The 8863-nt window shown below is 40.9% G+C and overlaps 1 protein-coding gene and 1 long non-coding RNA gene across 2 annotated transcripts in view; one reads left to right on the top strand and one right to left on the bottom strand.

Annotated features, from left to right (window-relative positions):
• FUBP1 (far upstream element binding protein 1) overlaps nucleotides 1–8863 on the bottom strand; it is a 43203-nt gene that overhangs the window by 28007 nt on the left and 6333 nt on the right. The window lies entirely within an intron of this gene.
• Nucleotides 7–8303, top strand: LOC123024553. Its single transcript, XR_006414944.1, has 4 exons — nucleotides 7–249; nucleotides 2449–2498; nucleotides 2607–2678; nucleotides 2943–8303. It is a non-coding gene; the product is annotated as an uncharacterized LOC123024553 (long non-coding RNA).

Below are 8863 nucleotides of genomic sequence, written 5' to 3' on the forward strand. Positions count from 1 at the left end.
TGAGTTCAGTGGGGCTAAGTCTCAGGTTGTTGGGTATAGGTTTGTACCCTTAGGAGGTTAAGCATAATTGGCAAAACTAATTGAAATTGCATATAAAACCTATTTTCACTTTAATACTTTTATGATATTTATGTGATAGGCAGTATTGTACATTGTCTTTATTGCAGAGCATTTGGTAAAATTGTCAACTATATAATATCTCATTTTAGCATTTGGAAATCAGTTACCGCCCATGCATCAACAGCAAAGGTAGGATCTTTTTTCCTCTTCAGCTTGATATGTGTTGCTATTCTTCATCCCGGAGACATCTACATGTATGGGACAAAAGCTTCAGTCATTGTGCAGTTATAGAAACATAGAAACAGAGCGAGTCAGAAGGGGTCTCCCAGGCCATCTAGACTGACCCCCGGCTGTTGCTGAAAATAACTGGAAATGTATAAACCACCAGAAAATTAGACATAACTATAACCATCAGTATGTTGAAATTATTGGCTTGCAGATTTAATTGTTCTCAGGAGCAGACTTAAAGTCTTCCGAGAAGGAAGTGGTTGAAGAAAGGGTAGTCACTCAATTCCCAATAATTGAAATACCGTACTTTTCTGTCTGTAAGATGCCCCCATTATAGGACGCCCCCCACTTTTCCTACCCATCTCCAGCGAACAAGTTGCTGCTGCACACATGCGCTGCCTCGCCACCGCCACCCCCATGGCGCCTCGCAGCCCCCCTGCGTGTGGCCTCCTGTGTATAAGACGCACTTTCATTTTTAAGTAAATGTTTTTAAGAAAAAGTAGTGTCTTATACATGGAAAAATACGGTACTTAGAGCTTTGTTCAAATATATTTATGTTCAGTTGCCTTTAATGTTTCACAAAAAGCCAACCAAAGTATGGTATAAATAGAAGTACTTTTGTGCAAGCATTAAACTACTTTCCAGGGATTTAAGATTATTTCCCTTAATTGGACTTTTGGTAATTTAAGTGAATCTGGTTGCTCCTCTCTCCTGCTTCCAAGCCAAATACCAGTCAGTCTAGTGCAGGGGTCAGCAACACACGGCTTCGGAGCCGCACGTGGCTCTTGAACCCCTCTGCTGCGGCTCCCCCCTTGAACCCCTCTGGCCGGCCCAGCCACTGATTTGCTCAAAGCTCCACTCAGGAAGGCAGGGCTAGCTAGTTAAATAAATCAGCTAGTTAAGTAAATCACTACATTCCTCTGCTTAAACAAGCTTCCTCCAGGCTCTCATATTACACAAAACACTGCTGAAAAGATTCTTTGTCCCAATGTAATCTCCTTCATCTGAATGTTAAAAGCTGTGCTTGGGACCTGTCACAATTCATAGCACTTGACTGTCTATCTGCTAATCAGTCACTAAACACACCTATATCTCTGGCACAGCCACTGATCTGCACCCCACTAAGATTTACTGAGCTCCCCCCCCCCCATAGGCCAACCATGGATAAATCGAAGAAAAGTTTCTGAAGAAAACCAAACATTTAATGATACGTGGGTAGATTCATTTGCTTTTACTGCTGATGAACTTACGGGGTTTGCTGTTTATGCATGCAGCCCTTTAGCACTGACTTTGACTCTTCAGGAAGCTGTTCTCCTATTTAAAATATATGAAAGGAGTCCTACTAGTTTGTAATGTAAGATTAAAAATAACAGTTTTTAGCGACTGAACAACAGCTGCAGCTAAATCATAATGAAGATATACATAGCATTAAGGTAAAAAACGATATATGCAATGTTATCTTCATTTTAGATGTCAGAAGGGTTTTGTGGCTCCCAGTGTTTTCTTTTGTGTGGGAAACGGGTCCAGATGGCTCTTTGAGTGTTAAAGGTTGCCAACCCCTGGTCTAGAGTGTTCCAAAGCAGAGGTAGGGAAATTGATGTTCTCTAGCGGTTTTAAACTCCAGATACCATCAGTTTCATCCAGCAGGGCCACTGGTGAGGTATTATAGGTGTTAGAGTCCAAAACATATTACCTATTCTTGATGCAGACAGATCACTGTCTCTTTCAGTACAAATAATATACTCCCTTCATCAAACAAAGCTCATGTAAAGCAGTCACTCCTTGTGACGGACTATTCAAACTTGCATTGCTGTAGCAGTGTCCTGCAATAGATACTTCAGTCTTTTGTCTGATTAACAGAAGTAATTGCATGCAGCAATCTTAGATCAATATAGTTAATGCTGAACTTAAGAGCAAGAAATGAGACCAATGGGAAACTTGCATCTTTTGGTATACAAGTTAAACAGTAGTTTTTTTAATTTTTTCATGAAATATATACATTAATTTTTCAAATTAGTACAAATTGTGAATGCCTTCTAATAATATTAGAATAATATAATAATATAATATAATATTAGAAGAAATATTATTAGAATGCCTTCTAATAATATAAGAAAAATATTAGAACAGGTGCAAATGTTAATTTTTATCGTATTTCAGGTCTGTAATGACAGAAGAATACAAAGTTCCTGATGGAATGGTTGGATTCAGTAAGTAATGTAAACTTACCACAATAAAATAAAAGATGTAAGAGACACTATTAGTGAAATGATAGTGCTTTTTTCTATTTCTAATAATTGCTTTTTTTATTTTTGAAGTAATTGGCAGGGGAGGAGAACAGATCTCTCGCATACAACAAGAATCTGGATGCAAAATACAGATTGCACCTGGTAATTGTTTACTCTCCTGTGCCATCGTTAGCTACATGTATAGAATGCTAGTGATTAATGTTGCAAATAATTGGACCAGTGGTCTTAAATGAGTTTCCAGTATGTGTGAAATATGTATAAATATGCAAAATAAGCTATAGAGGGGAGTAATGGGTTAAAATGTAACACACTTTGAACAACTGTTGTGGAAATAAACTTTAATGCAGAACTTTTACTTGCTGGTTTGATTACTGGTATTCATACTAAACTGTTTCCATTTTATAGATAGTGGAGGGCTGCCTGAAAGATCTTGCATGTTAACTGGCACACCTGAGTCTGTACAGTAAGTATTTACTGAAAACTTTCAAATAAGCTAGCATGCTTTTAGCATATCTATCCCATGAATATATTTCATAGAAAATAGCCATACTCAGTAAGGAATTTCATGTAATCTGAAATGAAGAGTTTTCATTGCTATTTCAGTAAGTAATACAATGTTTGTATGATTAAAGTATGTTCAATACATTTTTGAGCATTCATTTCTCTAGTGATTTTTTTGTAGCTCTACTTCCAAAGTACTGTACATATTGCAAAAATTCCCAGTTGCTGCTTTAGCCACTTATTAGAAAGCAAATGTCTTTGACCACAGTACTTTCAGAGCTTATATTCATTCTTAGGCTTAGGCTTTTATGACTTTAAGTCTCAAGGTTTAAATTTTGTGGCCTCACCCTGGCTTTCTCAATAATACTATTTTTTCATAATTTTGTTTTGGAAGGATATTGCACATCTTGCCCAACTGCAGAACACTAGTTTTGTTCTTAGCTTATTTTGAAAACTTTGGAAGACTTTGGTAATGCATAATATTCATTGCTATTAGGTTCTGGAATTTAAATTTACTATTGCTTCTACTTGCAAGTAAAGAAAGAAATATAAGTGCTAATGCTCCTGAATTGTTAACTTTTCATGAATTAATGATGTAATATAGCTCATGTCTTTGCATCAGTTGAAGGCTTTCATTGGTGAAGCAGGAGTATTTTTAGCAGTTTCGTCTCTATAGACCCTTATGGCCACCAACCTGCTCCAGGATATTGGGGAGCCTAAGAAACTAATACGGGTCTGCGAGGAGAGGGTGAATCACTGAATTATCCCCACCCTGCCAGTATCTGTTAATGGAAGATCGCTATATTTATTTGGCCTTTAATAATTAGAGAACCCTGTTTTTTAAATGCTCATTAAAAGAATATTCAGAAAAATGGTTTTCCTTTAACACTGTATGACAAATGCATTTAAATTGATAAATTGATGTTATGTTTTGGAGTGAACCTTTGAAATTCACCTTGGATAGGGTAGTCTTTTAGCAAGGTTCAAAAATTTGCTCTGAAGCAAGACTGTAGATATTTTAAGCCATAGTCAAATTCATGTGTAAAATTCCAAAATAGAAATAACCAGTTTCTCAAGACTCTTGGAGGGTTAGCCCCTTGTATGCCAGTCAGTTGGCAGGGCTGACATCTTGCCTACTAGATCTCCTACTGATCCTGCCTACTTGCAGACAAATGAGCTTCATTCTCACTGCATTTATTCTTGCTGATTTCCCCATTGGCACTCAACACAGATTAATTTTGAATAGGGTGGTCTTCCTATGCAGCTACGTAGGCTGTAGGAAGATGTTTTTACTTTTTCCAGTTGGGGCCTAGAGCTACAACCAGAGGACACTGGATTCCTTTTGCCTGTTTTTCTGAAAGGATAGACCAGTAGGGTCTACCACAATAAACATCAGTCACTCTTTCCTTTCCATCCAGTGTGACAAAGTTGGTGTAAGAGCACCAGGTAGCTGTAGTAAGAACAGCAACAGGTTAGAGCAATGGGTAGCTCAGCATTTCAGAAGGCACCAGTGGCAATGGAGCAGATAAGTGGATGCTCCTTCCCAAACAATACTATTAACCCTGATTTCAATGGAGAAGGAATTCACCTGGTGTTTCTCAGGTGGGTGAAAACCGAAGTTGCCAAGAAGGTGAGGGGAGCTTTAACTGCAGCTACATGAAGAGAGCCAGATTACCCTCCCCCCCCACCCTAAGAAAAAAATAAAAGTAAATCTGAATGCAGACACAACCTGTTTGCCAGTCATGGAGCAATTCTTTAAGACAATCCAACTCCTCAGAGCCAAGATCACCTGATAGGGAGTGCAAGAGAGCCATGTGAAACAAGCTTACATGTGGGAAACTAGGGTGCTCAAACAAAAGCACTGTTTACTCTTGAATACGTCTGCAGGGCAGATGCCTGAGGGCAATTGTGCTAAGGCATTTCTGATACCCCTGTGTATCTGAACAAAAGGAACAGCAAGCTTCGGGAGAGAAAATGAACCAGGTGGCTCTTGAAGTTACCCAAATTGTCCATACTGAGCTATTCCAAATTCTTCTCAGGAAGATGTGTGGCACTTTTGGTTGACACCCACACTGAAAAGGGACTCCCCTCTCCAGAAGGATCAAAACTTGCATTTCCACAGAAAAATCCTAGGATCTCTTCAATGCCATTGCCCATTCAGTTCAAGGATATATGAAAGACAGTCTGCTGGCATTTAAATTCTGTTTGCTATGCAAAGAGATCATGGAACAGATTAATGTGGCATTGGTTGATGCAAGTATTCCATCAGATGAAATGAAAGTGACACAAGATACCTGTGTCAAGTGGGTGGAGGTGACACTCCATAAGGGCTTGGAACACTACTATTTTCAAAGCATACACAATTCTGCATTTGCTGGAGCTGTATACATTTGTACTCAAGACCTAGAAATAGTGGAATTAATGTGGATGGAAAAAAGAAAATAGTTGAGAGCAAGGACAAGAAGCCCTTGCCATAAACCATGAAGCAGATGGGAACTCAGTCCAGCTTCTGTTTTTATGAATTCTGCTTGTTGCCAGGCTTATCGGGTCTCAGAGGCCCTGCAGTGGGCAGACTTCTCCAGTTCACAACTTTGGTTATATGAGCCTTGAGGTTGGTAACCCACAGCTGTGCTTTTAAGTTAGTTTACCTTTTTGGAACCCCCTCCAAAATAAATACCCTTCTGGGCAATCCCCAAATCTACACTTCCTCTCCTCTGGCAAAACATTGCACATTCTAACAAGCAAACATTCAGTCCATAGAGGCAATTTCCGAGGCATGAAAGAAGCAGGGTTCTGTCCAAGAAAATGGAAGTGTATGCTGTATCCTGGATCTCAAATGGATGAACAAACTCATCCTGCAAAAGGCAGGTTAGGATGAAAACTCTCCCAAATCCATTATTACAACCTTGGGCAACTTCTTTACATCCAAAGACCTTTGAGAGGGGTAATTGCATATATCAACCATCAGTCATTCTTGGGCAAGACTGTGTCCTTCAAACTGACTTCAGCACTGCCTGAAAATACAGCACCACTGCATTTATGAAAATTCTGTGGCCCTGGTAGCCTGCTTTAGGCAATGTATATGATCCTCCAACTGGATGATAACCTAATCCATTCCTGAACCTGGATGGAAAACTTGCAAGAAGCGCAGAACACCCTGGAGTGACTCAAGGTGCCTGGTTTCATTGTAAATATGCAGAAGCGTTCTCTGGAAACACAGACTGGAATGCTGTGAGCTAGTGCTGGACCTACGGAGAAGAGGGTATAACTTGTACACTTAGAAAAAAGTGGCACAGGAGGAAAGGATGAAATCCATACAACTAAAAGGCTACCTAGGATCAAGTCAGGAAGCAGTTTGTTGGGGTGTTTCCACACTATAGACCACTTCCAAAGACTTTTGCTTTGTTCCAAGCACAGATTGCTCAGCGCAGGTATGTGCTGATCCAGGTACCTTGTGTCATGATCCTGGCTCTCCCCTTATTGCACTTAGGCTCCAAAACAGCAGTTTCTTTACAAGCAGATCTTTATTGGCATTTCATAGATACAAGGCAAATTAACTCAGTAAGCTTGATAGTACATCTCAGCACATGTCAGGAATTATAGTTGAACCCGATTTAGGGGCTTCTCCCCAGAAAGTTTTCTTTCAGTAACTGAGGTTCTAACAGGGTGGCTTCTGCTGTTGAAAGGCCAGCCTGCAAGAGCATTGCAAGCCCGCTAACTCGGCAGCTTATCTCTCCTAAAGCCACCACATGGGGCAGGGAAGGGCAAGGCAGTAGCTGTTCCTCCTCTCCTTCAAAACCTGCCGCCCCATTTCCACTTTACTGGGCAGTGTCCACTTTTAAAGGCCTGAGCTTCTGCCTGGTCTCCCACAATGCCCTACCTTTGTTTTATTGTATTTTAAGTGTTGTAAACTGTCCAGAAAGCCAAGAGCCTTTTGTGATGGTCTATAAAAGGTTGAAATGAATTAAATAAAATCTCTGTCTCAAGGTCCCATTCGGAATCTCAGTCCTGCTGACCATGCAGTTGTGACTGCTTCCATTCATACATCTTGTTGACTATGGATGGTGATGCCATAGGTTGGCTAGAAGAGCATCACTGACTCAGTCCAACAGTATCATATTACAACACAGAATCATAGAGTAGCACAGTTGGACCTAGTGGCTCTCTGGATTCTTCCAACAGATGCTGTTCTCTTTGGAAATCTATAGAGTCCAGGGTAACCTGAACAAAAATAGTCAAAGAACAAGTAAAGTCCTTGTCTGGGACTTAAGGCCATTAAGTTGGCACTAATAACCTTTCAAGGACAGATAAACAGGCTGTATGTGTTAAGATGCAATAAATAAGATGTATAGCATAGCATGTCAGCAAAGGTCTTCACAAACGGGCACAAAATCATGTACCATGCACAGGGCAGCTTTGAAAGTCTTGAGAAGAACAAGGGAAAATCTTCCCTTGATCAAAGCCAGACATGGGTAGTAAAGTTAAATTAGATAGACCTGACTTAGTTAAATAGCAATTCAAATGAAGGTGGGTGCTTCATCTGCAGGCTTTTCAGCAGATAGTTAACTGTTTTGAAAGAGTAAAGTAGACCTATTTGTGACCTTTCCAAATACAAAGCTGAGCCTTGGCACAAGACCCATGTCCAAAAGCAGTGGGACACAAGGCTTGTGATGTTTAATGGTTTGGGGGTGGTTGTGTTCTTTTCTGCCATTGCCTCTCCTAACAAAGTTTAGGGGATCAAGTATAACTGTTTCTAATGGCACCATTTTGGATGTTCTGTTGCCATCATTTTGACAACATAAGAATGCTGGAGATTTCCAGTCCCAAGATAATCAGCCATTACAGGAGACTACTGTTTCATCTACAGCCTCTCATGTTTTACCTGACAGATGGAAGCTGAACAGCAACAGCTTAGGTACCTATGGTATTCATAAAATCATAGACTCATAGAATCATAGTCTGAATAGTAGAGTCTGAAGGGGCCAGAGGGCCATTAGGACTCTATAGGACTCCAAGGTAAACCATGCCTCTCAGATGGCTATCCAGCTGTATCTCGAATGCCTCTAATATGGGAGAGCCCATATTTTCCCTAGGTAATTAGTTTCATTGTCATATTGCTCTAACAGAAAGTTCTTCTGATGTTTAGTTGAAACTTGACTTCTGTAACTTTCCCTGTCCTGTACTCTGGGAGGATCAAGAATCTGACTGAACACACTTAAGAGCCCATTATCTGGCCTATGCTGTGGTGGTGAGGGCGGCGAAAAAGAAATTCTTTTCCGTTTCCATTGCCTCCTCAAAATGCCGTCCAGCAGAGCTTTTTCGAGTGGTACAAGGCCTGGTCTGCCCTGGCCCTAAGAAAGATCTGGTTCTACCCACGAAGGCCCGCTGTGACGACTTTGCCAAGCATTTCAGGGAGAAAACCGCTCAGATTTGTCATGAGCTAGACTCTACTAGTGACTCAGAGGTTTCTGGGGAGATACCAATGTCGCCGTCTGGTCCAAAATTAATGGATGAATTTCAGTTATCGCGGCCTGATGATGTGGACAAGGTGCTTGGACGAGTACGTCCCACCACTTGCCTATTGGACCCTTGCCCGTCTTGGTTAATAAATTATTCCAAGCACGGATTGGGATCTGGATCTTGGAAGTGGTTAACGCTTCTCTGAGGGAGGGTCGGGTACCTGCCCCTTTAAAGGAGGCGGTAGTCCGACCGGTCCTGAAGAAAGCGTCACTGGATCCAGAGATGGCCACTAATTATAGACCAGTGGCCAACATCCCGTTTCTGGGCAAGGTGTTGGAGCGGGTGGTGGCGGGACAACTCCAAGC

Source organism: Varanus komodoensis, unplaced genomic scaffold (genome assembly GCF_004798865.1).
Source record: "Varanus komodoensis strain SLA01 unplaced genomic scaffold, ASM479886v1 scaffold24, whole genome shotgun sequence".
NCBI classification, from domain to species: Eukaryota; Metazoa; Chordata; class Lepidosauria; order Squamata; family Varanidae; genus Varanus; species Varanus komodoensis.